This window comes from Oryzias latipes, chromosome 18 (assembly GCF_053564925.1).
Source record: "Oryzias latipes strain Hd-rR chromosome 18, Olatipes_Hd-rR_3.1".
Taxonomy (NCBI): domain Eukaryota; kingdom Metazoa; phylum Chordata; class Actinopteri; order Beloniformes; family Adrianichthyidae; genus Oryzias; species Oryzias latipes.
The window spans coordinates 9,810,865-9,831,366 of record NC_136254.1 but is presented as its reverse complement, the minus strand read 5'-3'; positions in this window follow the sequence as shown (position 1 = coordinate 9,831,366).

Here is a 20,502-nt window from a genome sequence, read left to right as displayed (position 1 = left end):
TAATAGAAATGCTTTTTAATTTTCAAAATGTAACTGCATCAAATGACTCAAAATTCAAATGAAAAAGCAATATTTCAAAATGCTTTTTCATTTTATACTTAAAACCGCTTATTCTGTGTCATAATTAAAACAAAAATGTAAAGAGGGGATTGCATTTGCATTTTCAAATCGACCCTGGGAAACTTGTTGCAATAAGTTCCTGGGGGTGCACATCTCCGACGACCTGTCTTGGAACCAAAACACTGCATCACTGGCCAAGAAATCCCAACTACGCCTGTACTTCCTCCGTAAACTGAAGAGGGCCAAAGCTCCTCCCCCCATCATGCAGACCTTTTACAGGGGGGCCATCGAGAGCATCCTGACCAGCTGCATCACCGTGTGGTACGGAGCCTGCAACGCGTCCTGCCGGAAGACTCTGCAGCACATTGTGAAAACAGCTGAGAAGATCGTTGGTGTCCCTCTTACTGGCCTCTCGGACATTTACCGCTCCCGCCTCACCCGCAAAGCCATCAGGATTGCAGGGGACCCCTCCCACCCATCCCAGAGACACTTCAACCTGCTGCCATCAGGGAGGAGGCTGCAAAGTCCTCCATCAGGCGATAAGGACACTCAACTCCCTCCCTGCCCTCCCCCCTCTGGCCCCTCCACTCCATCCTACAAGCTCACATTGAAAACTTTCACAACAGTTCAGATCACCACCTTCACCAAAGACTGCCATCAATGACTCATCCACTTACTGTTCTCAGCACTGTTGTCACTTTAAACTGCCACTTTAACCATCTCATTGCTCTCTGCACTGTTTAGACTACTGTTATTCTTCTTATTATTGCTGTCTTTTTATCTATTTTTTAAGTCGTTTATTTATTTATTATTTTATATGCTGCTTGCACTGTGGGGTGAGAGGAAAGAAATTTCCTCTGTGCTGTATGTCTTTATGGATGCAGCATAAGCATCCATAAAGCCAGCTGCCATCGCATAGCGGAGCACGAAGCTCCTGATCATGATCGCTGAAGGCGGAAATGCTGCTACGATCTGAGAAACCATCATATGAATTTGTGTTTCCAGTGGTGTCCAGAACAAAATAAAGGATGATGTAATTCCCACATATTTACAAATTTATCTGCAGCTTCGTGCTGAATTTGCTGTTTGATTTATTAAGATCCAGGAATCCAGGTTTGAGCAGTTCAGGTCCAGCGGTTTGTGAACAGGACCCGGTTTTAGGTGATCTTAATGTGAAAAATGCAGCAGAATGTTCCTTTAGTGCCCTCGCGAATCAGAAGCTGTGAATCGCAACCAAACTTCAGCGTCGCCTTACCGCACGGATTTACAAACAAATGATCGAGCAGAGAAGGCCCTTAAATATAGTCTTAACTGTAATAAAAGCACATTTAGAAGATAGTCTCCTGCAGTTTAGCGCTGAGTGAGTGTTTGTCCAACCAGCAAACATTTAGCATGGTGAAATCTGCAATTTGTTGATGGGGCTCTGGCTGTCATCAAACAGCAAATTCAGCGTGAAGCTGCAAATAAATATGTGAATATGTGGGAATTACATCAGTCTTTATTTTGTTCTGGACACCACTGGAAACACAAATTCATTTGATTGTTTCTCAGATCGTAGCAGCATTTCTGCCTTCAGCGATCATCGGAGCTTCGCGCTCCGCTGTGCGAAGGCAGCTGGCGGTCCGAAGAACAAAGCTTGTCCGCGGTGCGTCAGGAAGAGGACCGCAGAAGGCGGACATAATGCTATGTAGTCCTGAGAAGCTGTGTACAATCATCAAAAAGCATTTTGAAGTATTGCTTTTTCATTTTAATTTTGAGTCAAAAAATGCAGCTTCATTTTGAAAAGGAAAAAGCATTTCTGGTTTTGACTTTGCTTTTTATTTATGCTACAGAATCGCTTCCATAGTTTTAAGCCAAAACCCAGTAAACTTATTCTCCTTGGTTGTAAAATGAACAATTTCTGTACATAAATTATTTAGTAATAATTATTCTGACAACAATCTTTTTTTTTATGTTTCTAACTGGATTTTCTCTGTTTTTTAAATCCATGATTGTAAAATTGTGATTTTTAAATAAAATCCTGTCAAAAATATACTTTTTAAATCAGTGTTGATGTATTTTTAAATCACTTTATTTTTTGTTTATAGAAAAGTTAAGAAACATTTTACAAGTTCTAATTTTTGGTAAAAGTAGAAGAAAAAAATCTTTACATTCAACTAAGTATGAAATACTTACCTAAAACAGATAACCTTAAAGCTTCACTCCACTTTGTTGCAGAATATGAATCCTCTGTGGGTCTGCTCCTACAGCTGTAGTCTCCACTGATGGAAGCTGTGATAGTCCAGTCTTTCTGCTTTGTCCTGAATGTCTGTGACTGAGGTCTTCTCCATTCATACTCCCACTGAACTCCTTCACCTCCCTGAACCTCACATGTCAGAGTGATCCTCTCTCCTCTGAAGATCTGAGACCAGCTGGGTTTTTGGGTTACACTGACTTTGTTGGAAACTGTTTCCATCAGATTTAAAAACAATAAAACACATTTTTAATGTTCAAATCAATGATTGTGAAAAGCTTTCAATAAAGTGAAATCCCTCACAGGTTATTTGAATGGTGACATCATCGCTTGGATCAGAGTAGACGGCTGGTTCTCCTCTAAATCCTCTGCATCTGTAGATTCCTCCTTGTGAGACTCTGATGTTTCCATTTAGTCCATCGTTCCTTCTGTATTCAGAGGTGTGTGAGGTTCTTCTGAACCACTCATATTTCCAACCAGCAGATTTCTCCACAGAGCAGATCAGTGTCACTCTGTCTCCTACTGACACAGTTGTTGTTGCTGCTGTCAGTGTGGCTCTGGCTCTGTCTGCAATGTTTGACATTTCAATATAACAATTATGAGAATCATGCTGCATCAGTGGCATTCATTAAATACATTTTTAAATATAAATTCTCTCATAAAACGAGTCTTGTCTGAAACACAATGAGAAATTACCTGATACACGTATAGAGACTCTGTTGCTGCACTTTTTATAATCTGAACCCTTCCTGAGACCACAGCACTGATAATCACCACTGTAACTTTTATCCAGCAGATTTATTTTGAAATCTTGTTGTGTGACGTCAGAATAAGGTGTCCAATCACGTTTCTTCAATGTGTATTTCCAGTCATCTGTTTTTCCTTCCTCCATGTCACATTTGAAGGTTAAAGATTCTCCAACAAAGAAAGATGACCATTTGGGTTCAAAGGTCAATTCAGCATCTAGAACAAACACAAAACCACAATTTACAAAAAACTTTTTTAAATGAAGATAAACACCAACAAAACCAAACTAGCACATTTTAAAATCAATCAGGTTTTTTGTCCAAAAATGCTACTTAAACTGACATGAATGTAAAAACTATTAAAAGAAACATCAAAAAGTCCAAAAGTGTCACCTTCAGTGTGTCCACTGTGGAGGAGTGAATACAGCACTACTGTACATGAAAGATGGAAACATCAGAGATTCAGAAACTGATACAATATTTCAACAATAGAAAGAAATGAAACTAAAACTGTCAATGAATGTGACATTAAGTCAATGGTTTCTCTAACAATAATGTCAAAGTTTTAGTAAATAAACAAAGAAAAATGATTTCTTTCTAAAGAAAACTGTTCATCATGATCCCTGATAGAGTTCAGCGGAATCCTGTGGAGAAAACAGCTGCAGTTGAAACATGAAATTCTAACAATTTAGTTCAAAAATAGTTTTTCTTTGGTTTGACATTTTTCCTGATGAATGTGATGAAAACAGCAAAAGTTCTTGTGAAAAACTCACAGATGAACTCCAGTTTACAGAGCAGAGTGTGTCCCATCCTCACAATCAAATCACACTGATGAGAAAATCCTGATGAAAAGAGAAAAATGAAAGTGTGTTTCAGGAAAAGCAAAGAACTGTGAGAAACTAAAAAAACATGATGTTTTCTGTAAAGATTGAATGTAAAAGACTCACTAACTTCTAGTTTCCTTCTTTAAGACAACAATAACACAACTGTCACAACGTCCTCGACTGAGAAGGAAGACAAAAAGTATTTCAACTGATTTAATAAAGACAAGAAAAATGTTATTTCAATAAAAATTTAACTCCAAAAATCTTAATAATGGTTTTTAATTATGAGTGAATGACATTTAATCATTATTAGCAAAAAAAACAAACATTAGATTTTAGGAAAAGCAAAATAAAGATTTGCTTCTAAAACAATCAAAGTACTTTTCTTCAAATGTGCTGCAGAGAAATCTTCAAGTCAAGATTGTCCACAAAGCAGTGAACTTCTTTCAGTCACCAAGAAATGAAAATGTTCTGATTCTGGTAAGTCTAGAATACTCACAGTGTGGACTGACTGATAGTAGTTCTGCTCTTTGTTCATCCGTGTCCTCTCTTCTAACAGCAAATGTCTTCATTCTTCTAAACCACTAAGATCAGCTTCTGGGATGTGAAGAGTCACATGGTCTCAGTGCAGAAACATTTTCTATTTCTGCATTTTATGGTCACTTCCTGTTTGAAGTGTTAACATCACATCATTCACACCAGATGAAGAAGAAAATATAAAAACTGCTGCAGTATGAGCTCATAAGATGATGAACTTTGTCCATTTTCATCATTTTGGTCTCGCATCTTATAGAGAATTTTTCTTGCTGAAAGACTGGAAAAGTCCATTGTCTTGGATCGAGTCTTGAACTCAGACTGGATTCTGTATTGTTCTGTATTTAGACTGCCGTGAAGCAGACTCTAATGTTTCAAACTAAATCTTATAAACAAAACTTATTTTCCTTTTATCTTTTTTCCTCAGAGGTCGCCACAGTTATTCAGCTTCCTCCATCTAACTCTGTCTTCTGCATTCTCTCCTCTAACACCAGCTACCTTCATGTCTTCATGTCATCCATAAACCTCCTCTTTAGTCTTTCTCTAGACCTGTTGCCTGGCAGTTCTAGACTCAGCATCCTTCTATCTATATATTCCCTGTCACTCCTCTGGATACGTCCAAAACATCCAAAGTATCTTCATCTCTGCTGCCTCCAGCTCTGCTTCCTGTCTTTTCCTCAGTGTCTCCATGCAGAACAACATGGCTGGTCTCACCACAGTTTTGTAAACCTATCCTGTCATTTGAGCTGAAATTCTTCTATCACGCATCACACTTTTCTCCACTCATTCCAACCTGCCTGCATTCGTTTCTTCACTTTTCGTTTTCATTCGTTTTCACACTCTCCATTACTCTGGACTGTTGATCCTAGATACATAAAATATTCCACCTTTTTATCTCACTCTTTTCCTTTCCAAGGCAAACCTCCACCTTTAGCTTCTCCTCCAACCGTTCCCTGCTCTCAATACAAATCACATCGAGAGCATCATCATTGATTTGGGTTCCACTTTAATAATCTGTTTCAGATCCATCAGAGCAGCTTCTCTATTGAACAAAAGATGAAATTGTGAAATGAAAATCACCTTCCCAGAGCATGGACTGCATGGATGCATGGACCGCAAACAATACGGAAGAGAACTGTGACCTCCAATGGAGGATCTTACATGGTGCTGTTGCTTTTAATTCTCTGTTCTCAGTCCCGTTGTTTCTGACCGCTGCCCTTTCTAGCCATAAAGAGAACGTTTTTTTTATGTTTTTAGTACATATGAGTGGCTTTCAAACGATCGGAATAACAGTGTTTGCAATTTTTAATGTGATTTTTTTTTCCCTTAGTTTTACTTATGTCTGAGTACGGTGGCCGAGAATTTGAGCAAAAAAAAAAAGCAACTACAAACAAAAAATTTAACTGCAAACAAAAAGTGATCACAGCCAAAAAATGTTCCTGCAAACAAAAGAAAGCTAGAACAGAAGTGAATCCACAACAGTTTATCGGGTATTGTTTTGCCGACAGCTCTCTGTCTGCTCCCTTGTTACAGCCGCAGACAGAGATCCGCTGAAGGATTAGAAAGCTGCCTGCTTCTGTCTTCTCCGCTTGTCCCCTGCCCAAATATGTGGTGTGTTTTTGGCCGACTCTATGGCGTTTCATCTCTGCCATAAAGTGAAAGGGTGTAAAGACAACTGAGGGGGCGTATTCAGGAACTGAGTGAGGAGCCTTTCAACCTCGCAGGTGCAATTCTAACCGAGCGACTCCGCATTTTACAACTGCAGGCCTGAAATCCTAACTGAGCGGTGATCCTGCTCGCTCACTTCACCTTTGCATGCTCGCCTGGGTTTGCGCGCAGTGTTAAGGGGGTGTGTTTGTGACTTGGGGGCAGGAACCTTTCTGGTTGATCTGATCTGCTAATATTTGCTTGTCAAATCCAGCAAAGCAGCGGGGTGGGTCTTTCTTTTAGGGGCTTTAATAGAAAGAAACAGCGGCCGTAACGTGGATTAATGGGATTAAAACGGTAACAAATGCAGTGATTTTCACATGAGAAAAATTTACAGCACAAAAAACCTCGCTGCACTTTCTTACCTTGGTCTTGGGTCATTGGTTAACGTTTTAATCCACGTTACATCAACGTTTTTTTTTATGAAAGCCTCCAGCATAAAGGGGTGGAGAACAAGTTTGACACAAAGATCCGACATTTTTAACTGTGATAGTCAAAGAGCCACACCACACACTGACCTGCACACACACACAACACACAATTAAAGCCATATTATTTTATAACACACTTACAATACAACAACACTGGATTATACCGTGCCGTTTCAGTTATCAGTGTGTTTTTTTTCCTGTATTTACAGTTACAATATACAGTTACAACATGCATTTTGGTGTGTGTTTTAAAAAGGCAGCGAGCGCAAAACTGAGTCAGTTGTGATTTTTTTTTCAGTCATCAATCAGCATCCAAAAATCCACCAAAGTCCTCATCTTCTGTATCTGGAACAGCTGGGCTACATTCCTATCAAACACGGCAGCTTCCCTTTCCTCATCGTCAGAGTCCGTCTCGTTGCAGTGCGGCTCCAAAGAACAAGCAGACAAGTCAGCCTAAACTCAAGTTCTGCAGTCCAGAAGTGTGGCATAACTCGCCCGTTTCTGCTTTCCAGTAAAGGAGCGGAGGATGGACAGCTTTTCATTGTCATCTGCTGGAAGTTTCTGCACTCGAGTCGATCTTCCACCACAGGCAACCTCCTGTTCCACGGAAACTCTGCTGCTGATGCGTCTTCTTGTCTTGTCGGAGTTGGTTTTCCAGCGTCCTCACTAGCGAACCATGGATTCATTATTTTAAATTTTCTGGCAGCTGATGTTCGGTAAAGTTGGATAGATCTTCACAGATTCAGACTTCCGGCTCCAAAGAAAAGTTTAGGGATTTTTTCCTTTCCGGATTTTCATCACTAATCAACTTATTCTTGCATCCACAGTGTTGGCCATGGTGAAAACAAGCATGACAGTAATAAATATGCTTTAACAACATCTGCTGTAACAACATATTTTTTCCAAGCAGCACACAGCTTTTATGTTGCAGGAAAGGTGAAGAACAGACCCCTCCTGAGACCTCATAAATCTTTACACAGAAAACCCCCTCTGCTTCATTGGGTGAGTGACAAGAGGAGCATTTCTCAGTTCTCTGGCTTCACAGGAAGGAGCTGAGTTAGGAGTGACTGACCCTCGAGTCACCTCCTCTAATCAAATGAAGACATGACCCCCCCAGCAGCAGTTCGAAATGGCATCTGTGGCGCTCAGGACAACTGGGCCCAACTGCCCACAACAAGGTATCCAACAGCAGAATGCACAGACCAGGGGCAGAGGGCGTGGCGGTAATGAACAGTACCCACGACCACTCCAAGCCCCTCCTCCACTGTAGCGAGGACCACAGGAGTGGCACGTCGGACAATACCATTTGTTGATGCAGGAGCCATGGTCTCTTTCCAAGCTCAGAGGTAACCCCATGATGGGTTTAGTGGACACTGGTGCAACATGTTCCTCTATAAACTGTCAGTTACCTCCATCTGCTCTGACATATGAACATATGACTCCTCAAAACCTGCAAAAGACCATCCGACTGACTTTTGACCAGATGGTGGAACATTCATTTGTGCATTCACCACACACGCCTGTGAATCTGTTGGGACGGGACATTCTTGTCAAAACAGGAGCCAGCATTCTTTCAGATCGGATGCCACACACCACAGCCAACCCCCACTGCAGACATCGGCTGGATCCAGAGGCCCCTGACAACCCAGGTGTGTTCCATGAATTTCAGGTATGGAAGCCATGAATCCTGTCCTTGAAGCCATATTTTTCTGCCTCCGATGACCTGAACTGCACACTCTATTATGACTGACAGGATGATCAACTGTATCAGGAAGCATTTTATCAGGTAGCAGGCCACATGTGGCATTTAAAATCCACTTACATATACATTGGTCCTGAGGGTGTGACGGTTTCATTGTTCATTCACACACTCACAATTGCAATGGCACCGGATGTAAGACACAGCTGTATCTCACATAGATTTAGCACTCCCCCTGGTCATGAGGCTCGGCAACTCGGACCCATGACTAAAAGGGACGTTAACAACACAAACTGTCAAAATTGTGCTTTTTCAGGTGTTCAACTTTCTCCCTCAATAAAAATTTACAGATTAACCTTGCCTCCAACGACTAACTCCTCAGTTCTAGAGAATGTCTGCATTGTCAGACATCACAGAGAAGACGGAAGACGGATCATGAAGATGCAGAGGCGATGTTAAGAACGCTCCCTGACGCTTCATGCTCCACAGGTTAATTTGATGTTGGTTCATCCTCCACTGTTCCCACGGTGGAGATTCAGGTAACTGCAGGAGTGAAAGTTTTCAGACCACAGTACTGGTGGTGAAGGATGCAGATGAAGGGATGGAGGAAATTCTGACTGGTTTATGGAACTCTGGTGTCATTGAGCATTTGCTTTCTTCATGGTGTACTCTTTTGAGACCAGTTTTAAAAGCAGATGGTAAAACTTATCGCATGGCACAAGATTTAAGGGCTGTTAATGACGTCACCATTACGCTAGTCTTACCCATCCCTGACCCATATTGCATGCTGTCAACTTTAACCCCACAATGTGTGTTGTTCACTGCCATCGATTTAGCAAATGCTTTCTTTTGCATTCCGTTACATGAAAATAGCAGATATCTATTCGCATGTCAGTACAAAGGTGTTAATAAAATTGTCCTGGCATTTTCAATCAATGTCTGCAATTTCTCCTGTAGAATGTTGTCATACCAGAGGGTTGTGTTTTGTTGCTGTATGGTGATGACCTCCTGCTAGCAGCTCCAACTCCTGAAGCCTGCCTGCAAGCAATGAAAGATCTTCTGTTGAAGTTGTATGATTTGAGTTTTACAGTGTCTGTCGGCAGAACTGTTTCCAGCACAGGATCTTCAATGTCTATGGAGCATAGAATGTCTAATTTGCAGCATAAACATCTGGAGATGGTTTGGACATGTTGGTTTTCTTGGGTCTTTGTGGTTATAGTAGATATTTCTTCTTTGTTTTGTGGAACGCACTGCCTCCTTGAGGTCAATGATTAATGACAAGGGTGCGACTGACCTCATGGCTGCAAGGCAACAACAATAAGTTGTATAATTTCTTCACGTTGATCTTGCCTTTCACAGGAACGTGGACGGGACGCCTGTTCACCTTACCGGTGCACCAAACTGTTTGTTGTTTTTATGTTTTTACTTTACATTTATTTCGTTTTATGTGTTTGTGCCTTATCTGCCTTATCTCTGTTTAAATCTGCAAGGTTTCCCTCCACTAGTGGCCTGGGGTTTTCCCAGTCCAAGAGAGGGGGGTGGACAAAAGATGTCTTAATAATGAAAAGAGGGACAATGTGAAGGACATTGTTTTATTATTATCATAGTTTAAATGTATTTGTCTAGAAAGAATGTTTAAATGGTAACTCAGATTGACCATTTTAACTTTTTAGAGCTTTGTGTGTCTGTTCATCTTGTTCTCTCATCCACAGCAAGGATGAGTGGGTTTTACGACACTGTCCTAAGGTGATAAGGAATACTGGTGGAGTTAGAATAGAATCCACCAAATGGATCATTAGACGACAGCCCCTAATAAACTTTTCTCTTTGTCTTGAATTTGTTTCCCCCCACTCCTCTGCCCGGATACGGAGGAGTGGACTTTCATGATTGGACTGACTGAAACAGGCGGGCTCCTCTGTCAGCCAATCCGAGCGGCCAGAGGTGGATATTCGGAGTTCGCGACAAAATGGCCGCTAAGCCGTAGGTCGTGTGGCCGTCCCATAATGATTTTTAAAACTTCTTTGGGATATCCACAACACGTGTGTTTTGGTTTCGTAACTGTACTTTGAAGTACATTTTATTTTGGTCACTTTTATTGAGTGTTCAGCTCAGGGCCCCAAGAGAGTTAGGGGCCCAAGGCTATCACCTACCTTTTCCCAATAGTAGGTCCCCCTGATGTTGAGTCTACTAGGTCAGTGGTCCCCAACCTTTTTGTCACCGCGGACCGGTACAATGCAAGACACTTTTCCCGCGGACCTGTGTGTGTATAGGGTGGGGGGGCGGGGGTTGAGGTGCAACGCAAGACACGTTTACCGTGGACCGGGGATGGTATTTTCTCTTTAGTAATAATAATAACAATAATAATAATAATGTTTTTTTGCTCATTTTGGTTGTTTGGGCTTAATTTTAGCGGGGTGTATGTATCACGTGAAGTTTGGTGTTGCGACTTTGACGTGCGTTAAGTGTGTCTGGTCACTTTTCAAAATAAAAAAATAAAACCTTTTTTCCGAAAAAACAATAAAATGGAAATTATTTTTTCTTTCTGTGCGTCCCGGTGCCAAAATTTCCCGGTGGTTGGGGACCACTGTACTAGGTCATAGGAAGAAAGATCTGCGAAAGCGTTCCTTCCTGCGGCGTGGTTTTAAAGTCTCTGACTGACTGAGCTACTCACTGCGCCCTACGGTCTGAGCATGAGGATGATGATGAGGATGATGATGATGATGATGATGAAGAGGATTATCCATGAAGCATTCCAGTTGCAGTGACATCCTACTCTCACCCTCCACAGTCAGAGACTGTAGGGGACATCCCAGAACAGAGCCAGATAGAGTGTCCATCCTCCTATTAGTGAATCCTCCCCCCACTAACACTCCATAGAAGAGGGCAGATGCAATAACGTCATCTTGAACAACTTTTCAAGAGTCCTGCAAACTCTGGAGGACCCCAGTCTCCTTAGCCTCTCCTGGGATGCCGTGTTGTCTTTTTGGCAAAAAAGCGGCAGGACCATCACTGTTCAAACCATCTCAGACACAAGATGTTTGCGCATTGGAGGCAACTTTTTGGCTAGATTCATGATGTGTATCTGCCAAAGCCATTCTGGGGAAACCATACACCCATTTTCAGAGATGCTGGCATGATCGTGTAAACGATGCACCAGCAGACCTCATCAGAATGCCTCAGACCACAAGTGAATGAATAAATGAAGGTTTATTTCTATAGGACTTTACAATTCCTTTAGGAGTACCAAAGTGCTTCTCTATTATAAATAAATAAATAAATAAATAAGTAAATAAATAAATAAATAAATGTGCTTGTACATGAAACATCTCATGGATGCACTGGGACGCATCCTCAGTGATGTATCCTGAGGTCATCGGGTGTTTCGGGTCTCACAACATCATACACCCTCACCCAGGCGACCCAGCCGGGGTTGATCAGACCCCGACTTGCGTCCCAGCAGCAGACCACGGATCAGCCCTCTTCATCCACAGCCACCTCGTGGCCTTCTCTGCGGCTTCGCACACAGATTGAATGGCCCTCTTTTTGGCCACCCCTGTGATGCCTAAACGGCAGAGGACTTTACAAAGGGAACGTCCCGCAAAGCCTCTACAGCCAACTTCTACAGGCTCATAGAATGTTTTCCAGCCTCTTTCCCTGCACCCCTCAACCAGTTCCTGGTACTTAGCGCGTTTCCTCTTGTTTGCTTCCTCCATACGCTCTTCCCAGGGCACCGTGAGTTCCAGCATGATCAGATGTTTTGAAGTCTCAGAGATTAATAACAGAGATTTCTTCTCACAATGTGCTGAGGGAACCTTAGCTGTTTTTCTAGGTCAACCTGCAGCTGCCAGTCCAATGCTTTGTGAAGGAGGCCTGTCGGTAATTGTTTTCGCGCCTGAGGTTTCTCCCCAGCTTTGATGAAGGGTACTGCCTTCTTTGGAGCGCACTGGTTTTTGCTGGCTTTTATGGCTGAGGCTAAACTTTCAGCAAGTGCTTTAAGCACCTGGTCATGGCGCCAGCGGTAGCGACCATCAGCCAGAGCCCTTGGGCAGCTGCTAAGGAGATGTTCTAATGAGCCACTCCCAGGGCAATGAACGCAGGATGGTGTTTTACTCTTTCCCCAGACATGGAGGTTTGCTGGGCAGGACATCAGAGACAGCTTGTACCAGGAAACGGACCCAATGGAAGTCTGCCTGCAAGATCTCTGCCCACCTAGTCCATGATCCCTGCTGCCGAAGATCCGTCAACCTGCTCGCTCGCTCTTCCTCCACACCTGCTCGGACCTCTTCCTGGAGTAGACGGTGTCTTTCCTTGCCATGGGCCTGGCTGACTACAGTCTTTGGGAGGTAGCCCAAACTCGCTCTAAATAAATAAATAAATAAATAAATAAAGGGAAGTGATTGATGTTTCATCGTTAGTCTTCCATCATATCAACTGTTTCAAGAAGGTTCAATGTTGCAACCTCACCACTCTAGGTGGCTTTAGTGTAAAATAGGCTCGACAGATGAACATGCTTTTCATATCTTAAACAGGAATTTTGTAAATAATTTTGTATAAATGTGTTTCTTAATCTACATAAACCCAGGTAAGTAAAGCCCTAATCACAACTGTCATTTGGCAGGAATGTTAAGCATGGACATGTGGAGTACCAAAGTATGTGTGTGTAAATGTATAAGTGCACTGGGGTGGAGTTTTTAAAAGGTTAAATTGGCAGGTAGGGCACTATTTGTCAGGGAAACCAACTCACAACTGCAGAGGATGTGAACAGATAGTCTGGCTCTTGAAGTCAAAGCAGGTAATGGGGTGGGGGAGGATATTAGACTCACCACCGTCAATGAACCTGGTGTGGGGAGGGTTCACCGAGGGGGGCGCCATTGCAACTGGAGATCACTTGTTTGACCCGTGACTTATGGAATATAGGATTGACCCGTAATGGTCTCTGGAGGCAGTCGCACTGCCACAAGGTTAACAACTATGGAAATGGGAAATGAAGCCACAAAGTGGGGTTCCAGTTTGCTGTTTTTGAGCCACAGGGGATCCTTGACCTATAGCATACTGCAGAGCGGCAGACGCCCTCTTGTCAGTGTACCTCTTCTAGCCAATGCTCAGCAGTTTCTGTCAGGTGATCCTCCATGCCCTGTGAAAGCTTCAAAACAAGGACATGGGAGAAGGTGCAGTAATCCCCCCGTATTTGCGGGGGGATTACTGCGGGAGTTACGGTCCTCAGCCCCCCGCGAATTACGAAAATCTGCGAATAATTGACGCTGTTTTAAAACTCCCAAAGCCTTATGTTAGCCTTACTCATTAATACAGTAAGAATCTTGTAATGTATAGTAATGACAAAGTACATTTTCATTTTTACATAGTAATGTTTATTAACAGTAATAAAAAAATGTGAAATATTGTAATATGGAAATGATTACTGTACATGTATTACAGTGTTATTAACTGTCGCCATTCCTCATCTCTTCCCACTTCAGGAGTCGGGAGATGGTGTCGTATCTTCTCCGGGCGTGTTATACTTTTTTTTTTATGTTCGTTATGAACATAGTTATAGGCAGCCGGCCCCGTTGTTTTTTTCATACTGCTGAAGAAGTATTTGTACGTTGACATAGCAGAATCAATTGCATTTGAGAACTGTAGCGCACGAACCATGTAAGGGTCCCACGATTTAACGTTCTCCTGTAGTTGTTTTGCTGCTTGCATGAGATCAGCCAACCGTTCAAGAGTTAGACCTTCATCCTCTTCATCCTCTTGTGATGGGCCTTCCTGGTCCTCTGTTCCGTTTTCACTGGCGGACTGCGTCAGCTCTGCCAAACCTTGATCAGTCAGAGGCTGCGAGTGGGCGTCAACCTGTTCATTGAACTCTTCGTGGGTGACGTCATCAAAGCCGTCACCGTCTTAAATGCATCTTAAACGCGTAAACAAAAAACTTTACAGTACAGTACAGAGTAAATTGTTTTTCAAAATTCACGGAATGAGGGCTGTGCTGCGTCTCACGCTTGTGATGTCACATCATCTGCGGCCACCCGCGAATGGGCGGGGTGCGAATATTAAACCGCGAATGGGCGGGGGATTACTGTACGTTCCTTCTCCTGGGGTCCAAACAAAGGGGGACTGATAACCATAAACCACCTAAAAGAGTGACAACCCTGTGGCAGAGGAAGGATATGGCATTATGTGCGTTATCTGCCCATACTACATTTCAGGCCCAAGATGAAGCCCACAGAGCAGCTGCAGGGACGTCTTTAGCAGCTGGTTAATTCTCTTCATTTGTCCATTAAACTGTGGATGGAAACCAAAAGATAGATTGACATTAATCCCAAGTAGCTGGCAAAATAATGAATTGCGGATCGCGGTCAGACACAATGTCCCTTTTTGAAATTTTTGAAGTTGTTACGCCCCCTTTTTGAGTCTAGGGGTACCTAGGAGGCAGTACATAAAAAGTAATTGTTTTGGCTACCAATTTGAATTAACAAAAACACCAAACGAATGTCTCCATACAAATTTAACAAATGTATTTACAAATAAATAAATAACAAGAACTAAAAGTGAAGCAAAAAGGCTTCAGGGTGAACCAAGGCCAAAATAACAAACAAAAACCCCACTTGAGAAACAGTCTCCAACAGTCAAAACTGTAGTGAAAGCAGGGAAGCACAGGGGAAAGAGAGCGCCGCCCCAGCCCAACAAGGAGAGCAGCCCCCCCGCCGCGCCGGAAGAGCCCAACGCAGGGCCCCACCCGAGAAGGGCACCCACAGCCCCAGACGAGCACCCCATCACCACCCAGGAGTTCCGGGCATCCCCCCGCCCCAACCCCAGGTACGAGGCAGGACCCCCCAAGGGAGACCCACTCCGCACTCCAGGCAGCCACCCACCCGGCCCACGGTGGGCCCAGGGAGGAGCAAGGCAGTGGCCAGCCACCCCCACCCCGGAGGGGAGCACCCCGGGGAAAAAGGGGGGCCCACAAGGGGTGTTGTAAACATGGCCCGACCAGGCTCGGCCACTGTTGGAAGTTTGGCGGGGCCCAGCGTCCAGGGGCAAGGACCAGAACCCACCCCCAGGGACACGGACAACCCCCGGTAGCTGTAATGTGAACCCCCCCCCCCACCGAGCAGAGAGAGCACCGCCGGGCCCAGGAGACCGGCACCCGGGGGACACGGCAGCCGCCGCCAAGGGACCCGTACCCCCCACCAGGTAAGGGGTAGGGGACAGATGGTCCTAGGTCCCACCTTCCTTGCAAAATGTGCGTGTATGTGTGTTTGTGAGGGTGTGTGTGTGCATGTGTGTGTATTTTATGTTGGAGAGTATAATTTGAGAGGGGAGGGGTGTGTGTACTAAGAGGGGTGCAGTTAAAATTGGCGGGTAGGGCACTGAGGGGACATCTCCTGATTACTCACAGTGATGTCCCCTCACCCTCCCCACCAAGGGGCCCTAAATGTCTAAGGTGCGGTTAAAATTGGCAGGTAGGGTGCTAGGACCTTCAGGAGATATTTGACTTCTGTCATTGTTAATCAGGGTTACATTACAAAGTATTGAAGTAAAGTTTTGTTACTGACCGGAAACGTATTTTTGCACCATTATATAAATGATTTTTAAATCATGCAATTTTATTTCCTGGATAGTTTTTTTTTTTACATTCTGTCTTAAACAGTTAAAATGTATCTAACACTCTTACAAGATCAGAAGATAATCGTAGTGGGATTTTTGGAAATGATGTCCACGTAACACTTTTGAAATCATTCTTGATGAAACAGCTTTCACACATATGACAAATACTTTTTTACCGCGACATTATGTAAATGTCACTGGTTAAAAAAAGAACTGTGAAGGAGCTGTAGAAGCAGAAGCAGTGTTATCTACGGGAAAATGTGTTACTTACTAGCAGGTCTTTTTTTGTATCGCCTTTCTCACCTACCTCAGCATCTGGGGTTTTTCAGGTTTTGCTGTAGAAACGATGTTAGCTGACACTATTTTAGGCAGAGTGTTTGGCCTTTCTAAACTCAGCCTTCCTAATAAACTTAAGCAAACAGCAAAGCCAGAATTGATTTAAAATGTAAAATATATTTTCTCTGCTGCATGGTTGTGTGGTGGTTAGCACTCTTGCTTAACAGTGACAAAGTTCAAGTCCTGACTAGGTCCCTTCAATGTTTGCAAGTTCCCATCGTGCTTTTGTGGTTTTTCTCTGAGCACCTGTTCTTCTCCTCACAGTCCAAAACATGACTAATGTGTTGACCGGTGGTGACATGAAGCCTCTGCAGACATTTAGGTCTTTCTTGGTTTCATGGTTCCTTTCTTGAGGCTTCAAAAGAGACCCCTGCTGGTCTCTCATAATAAAACCAAAAATGTTTCAAAGCTTTATTGCATTTAAAGCAGGCTTTGTTTGGACTTTAATATTTCCTTTACATATAAACAAAATGGCCTATTTAGTATGTTGGAACACGTTACAATGATGGTGATTATTTACTTTGAAGAAGTGAATTATTTATAGAAGGGAGTTGAAATGTGCAGTAAAGTTGTTGACCAAAAAAACGTGTTGAAAACATAAATAGTAGTTTGGATTTATGAAAAGTTGTATTCATAAAACAAAAAAAAAATAATAAGGATTTTTTTGTGTGTATTTTTTGTCAAACATCAAGATCCTTTCTTTTTAGTGTTGAACGGATATTTTCTGTCGTGATCCAAAGGTTTTTGCTGAGTCATGATTCCTCTTTCTATCATTGACCAAAAATGGCATGATGACCAACAGTTTTGTTCAGAAATGCAGAAACAAATGATTTATGAACATATTCAACAACTAATGAATCCTAACATCTATTTATTTTTAAATGTGACTGAAGTTGTCTGACTGCCCTCATGTGTCAGACAATTCTTTAAACCTGATGTAGACATAAAGTTGACATGTAGTGTCAACATACTCACGTTACACGAGTCAAGAGGTGGAGTACAGGGTGTTGCAGCTGGGAGGGGCCATCAACAACACCTACCTATTGTGAAAATAATGAAAATGTAGATAAAGGAAAAATGGTTAAAAGTTATCTTTTGAAATATAAACTGCAGTTCAAAGGTTTGGGGTCACTTAGAAATGCTTCTGTTTTTTAAAAAAAATACCTGTTTTTTCTTTTATGAAGATAACTTTAAACTAATCAGCAAAACACTCTATACTACAGAGCCCTCCAGGCACCAGTGGTTTAAAAAAAAAATCTTACAAACCGTCTGTACGTACTGTTGCGCAATCATGGGTGCACGCATATTGCATGTCTCTGAGCAGAGCAGCCGGACTCAAATTCTTCTTGTTTGAAGGCAGGGGAGGGTGCTTTGTTACGGTGTGCCCAACGGAGGAGGCTTCGGACCGCAGTCCATCCGCCTGTTCTGCGTGAGCGGGCTGCTGAAGAACCGTGTCTCTGGTGCAAGCAGATGATGGGCTTTGGGACTGGAGGAGGCAGCTTTTGAATGAACAGTCCTGACAAAATGCTACACAATCATTTGAATTTGTGTTTCCAGTACTGTCCAAACCAAATAAAGGCTGATGTTACTCCAGTTAAAGTTCATCCACGGCTAAATGTTGTTAGCACATATTAACCTAATCCTAACCCTTCTTCCGGGTCAGTTCGGCCAAGAAAAACACACTGGCTGTCCGGATTTACAAATCTATAAACTAACCTGCACTTAATATTGATCATAACAATAATAAAAGCCCGTTCAGAAAATCATCTTGCTCTAAGTCAGAGCTTTGTTTACAATGGAACTTCCAATTTCTTCTTCTCTGGTTGTACCGTAGTTTGTCCAGACCAATCACTATCTAACACGTCATTGGATTAACATACAGCCAATCAAATGTGTGTGTGACTTCATCATTAGCTGCACAATATTAATGTAATAATTGATTAAAAAATAACTATTCTAGCTGCAGATGTTGGTTTTTGGTGTATTATCTACATGGTGACTGGAGGTCCATTTTCTTGCAACCATCACTCCAGTGTTCTAATGGTACAATGTGTTTGCTCATAGTGTCAGAAATGCTAACAGATGATTAGAAAACCCTTTGTTAGCACAGCTAAAAACAGTTTGGGTGGTTAGAGCTGCTATACAACGTAACTTCCTTTGAGTAAGTTGAGTATCTGCAGAATCACAGTTGTGGTCAATTAAATGCGCAAAATAGCCAGAAAAGAGAACTTTCATGTGAAACTAGACAGTTTGTTGTTCTTAGACATGAAGAGTATTCTATGAGAAAAATTGCCAAGAACCTGAAGATTTCTTTCAACCTTCAATGTTGGCACTGGTGTTTTACGGGTACTATTTCATGAAGCTGCCAGTTGAGTCTTATTGTCTTGGGCTGACGATGATTTGCACTGAGAGGGTAAATTACTTAACTGAAAGAGGGGTGGGTCGCAACTACACCCATCTGCTGTAGTCCTTCGCTTTCCCTCTCCACTTACCAGTTTCACTGTCCACTGGTCCCACTTTGCTGTCCCAGTCATGTGGCCGAGCCCAGACTCTACGATGTCCAATTCCTGGGGCTGGCATGCTTCAAGCACCACCACCGCTGCCGCCACTGCCGCTCCACACCACCACACGTGTAGCCTCCGTCTATGGTGCTCCACAACACCACGCATGTGGCTCGCATCGCTGGTGCTCCAACAGCAGCAGCTCTTGTGTTGTCTTGCTTTTTTCCTGGTCCAAGTCCAACTGTTCATCCTTTTTAAACTCCAACCCACCTTTATCACACACATCTGCGAGTGATCAGCAGCTTTGCCATGAGCCATTCCAGGGCGCTTGGAGTTTTAGGTTTCACAACCAGGACCAATAAAAAAATTAAAAAAACATAAATGGTACAGGAAATTAGGAAAATCACCCCGTTACAGTTACTCTTCAGGTTTATTGTAAACCCTTGTTTTTTTTTCTAGTTCTTTATGAAATTCAGATTATGTAGTCACTGCAAAATAAAGAGTGCAATATATTTTTTACAAAACATTAATTTCTCAAAACCTTTAAATAAGGAAACGTTTCAGACTGAAACAATTGAGCCAATTTTCAGAAATTAAAATAATGTTTTATGCTTGAAGTCCTCAATGTCTGGTTTGAGGACTGAATCTAAATTAACTGACTATTAATTTCTATGTGAAGTCACATCTCATTAACTTTCATTGGATGTTACAAACACAAACATAAACCAAACTACAAACAGCAAAAGTTTTAATGCCTACCAGGTTTTAAAGACTATGAATACACTGAAACATTGTGTTCTCTATAGTTTTCTTTTCACTCCTGTCTGTCCTCAGAGTCCATAATTAAAGTCCCCATTCTGACTTCCACACACGTTTCAAGTGATTCCAACCAATTCTGCACAGTTTTAGTGACCTGCAGTTTAAAGTCCACCAACAATGTCCACTACAAGTTGATTGTTGGGAATCAAACCTACGATGCCTCCAGTCTGCAGCACAACATCAGGAACCAGGGACAAGTGCAGAAGTTCACATGCACAGCCTCCAACTATGTCAGTAATAGAACAGGATCCACAACTGCCACGTGTCCGGACCATTTAACTGGAGGTACGTTCACACAATATTGATGAACAGCAGGTATTGCTCATGTTTCTAATTATGACTTTTTGGATTGATCAAAATCAGGATTCTGTTCAATTTAAACAGCACTTTGGATCAGAACACAGTTGTATCAGACTGCAGTCGTCTGGACTCTATAATGCCAATGAGTCTCTGATGCTACGTTCACACCGGGAATGTGATGCACCTTCCTGAACACACATTTAGGTCATGGTGTTCACACTGGACTACCCGATAGAGCATGTTTGCCATCTATAGTTGGAAGAGGCTTGGTGTGAAATGTTCAAGTGATGTAAATCTGTGGAATCTTGCTCCAGGCTTGTTCATTCACAGCTCTATTCCAATATATGAAAGACTTAGTGTCATTTAATTCTGGCTGGACCCAAACCGCAAATTATAATTGCTACTTCATGATCACTTTTCAAAAGCCGCCACCAGTGTGTGTATGTGTGTGTGAATGGGTCTGTGAGTGTAAAGCGCTTTGGAACTTCGAAGAAGATAGAAAAGTGTTAAATAAGTATACGACTGAAAGGATGAAAATGGACAAAGTTCATCTTCTCATGACTTCATGCTGCAGCAGTTTTTTTATATTTTCTTCTTCATCAGGTGTGAATGATGTGATGTTAACATTTCAACCAGGAAGTGACCATAAAATGCAGAAATAAAAAAAGTTTCTGCACTGAGACCATGTGACTCTTCACATCCCAGAA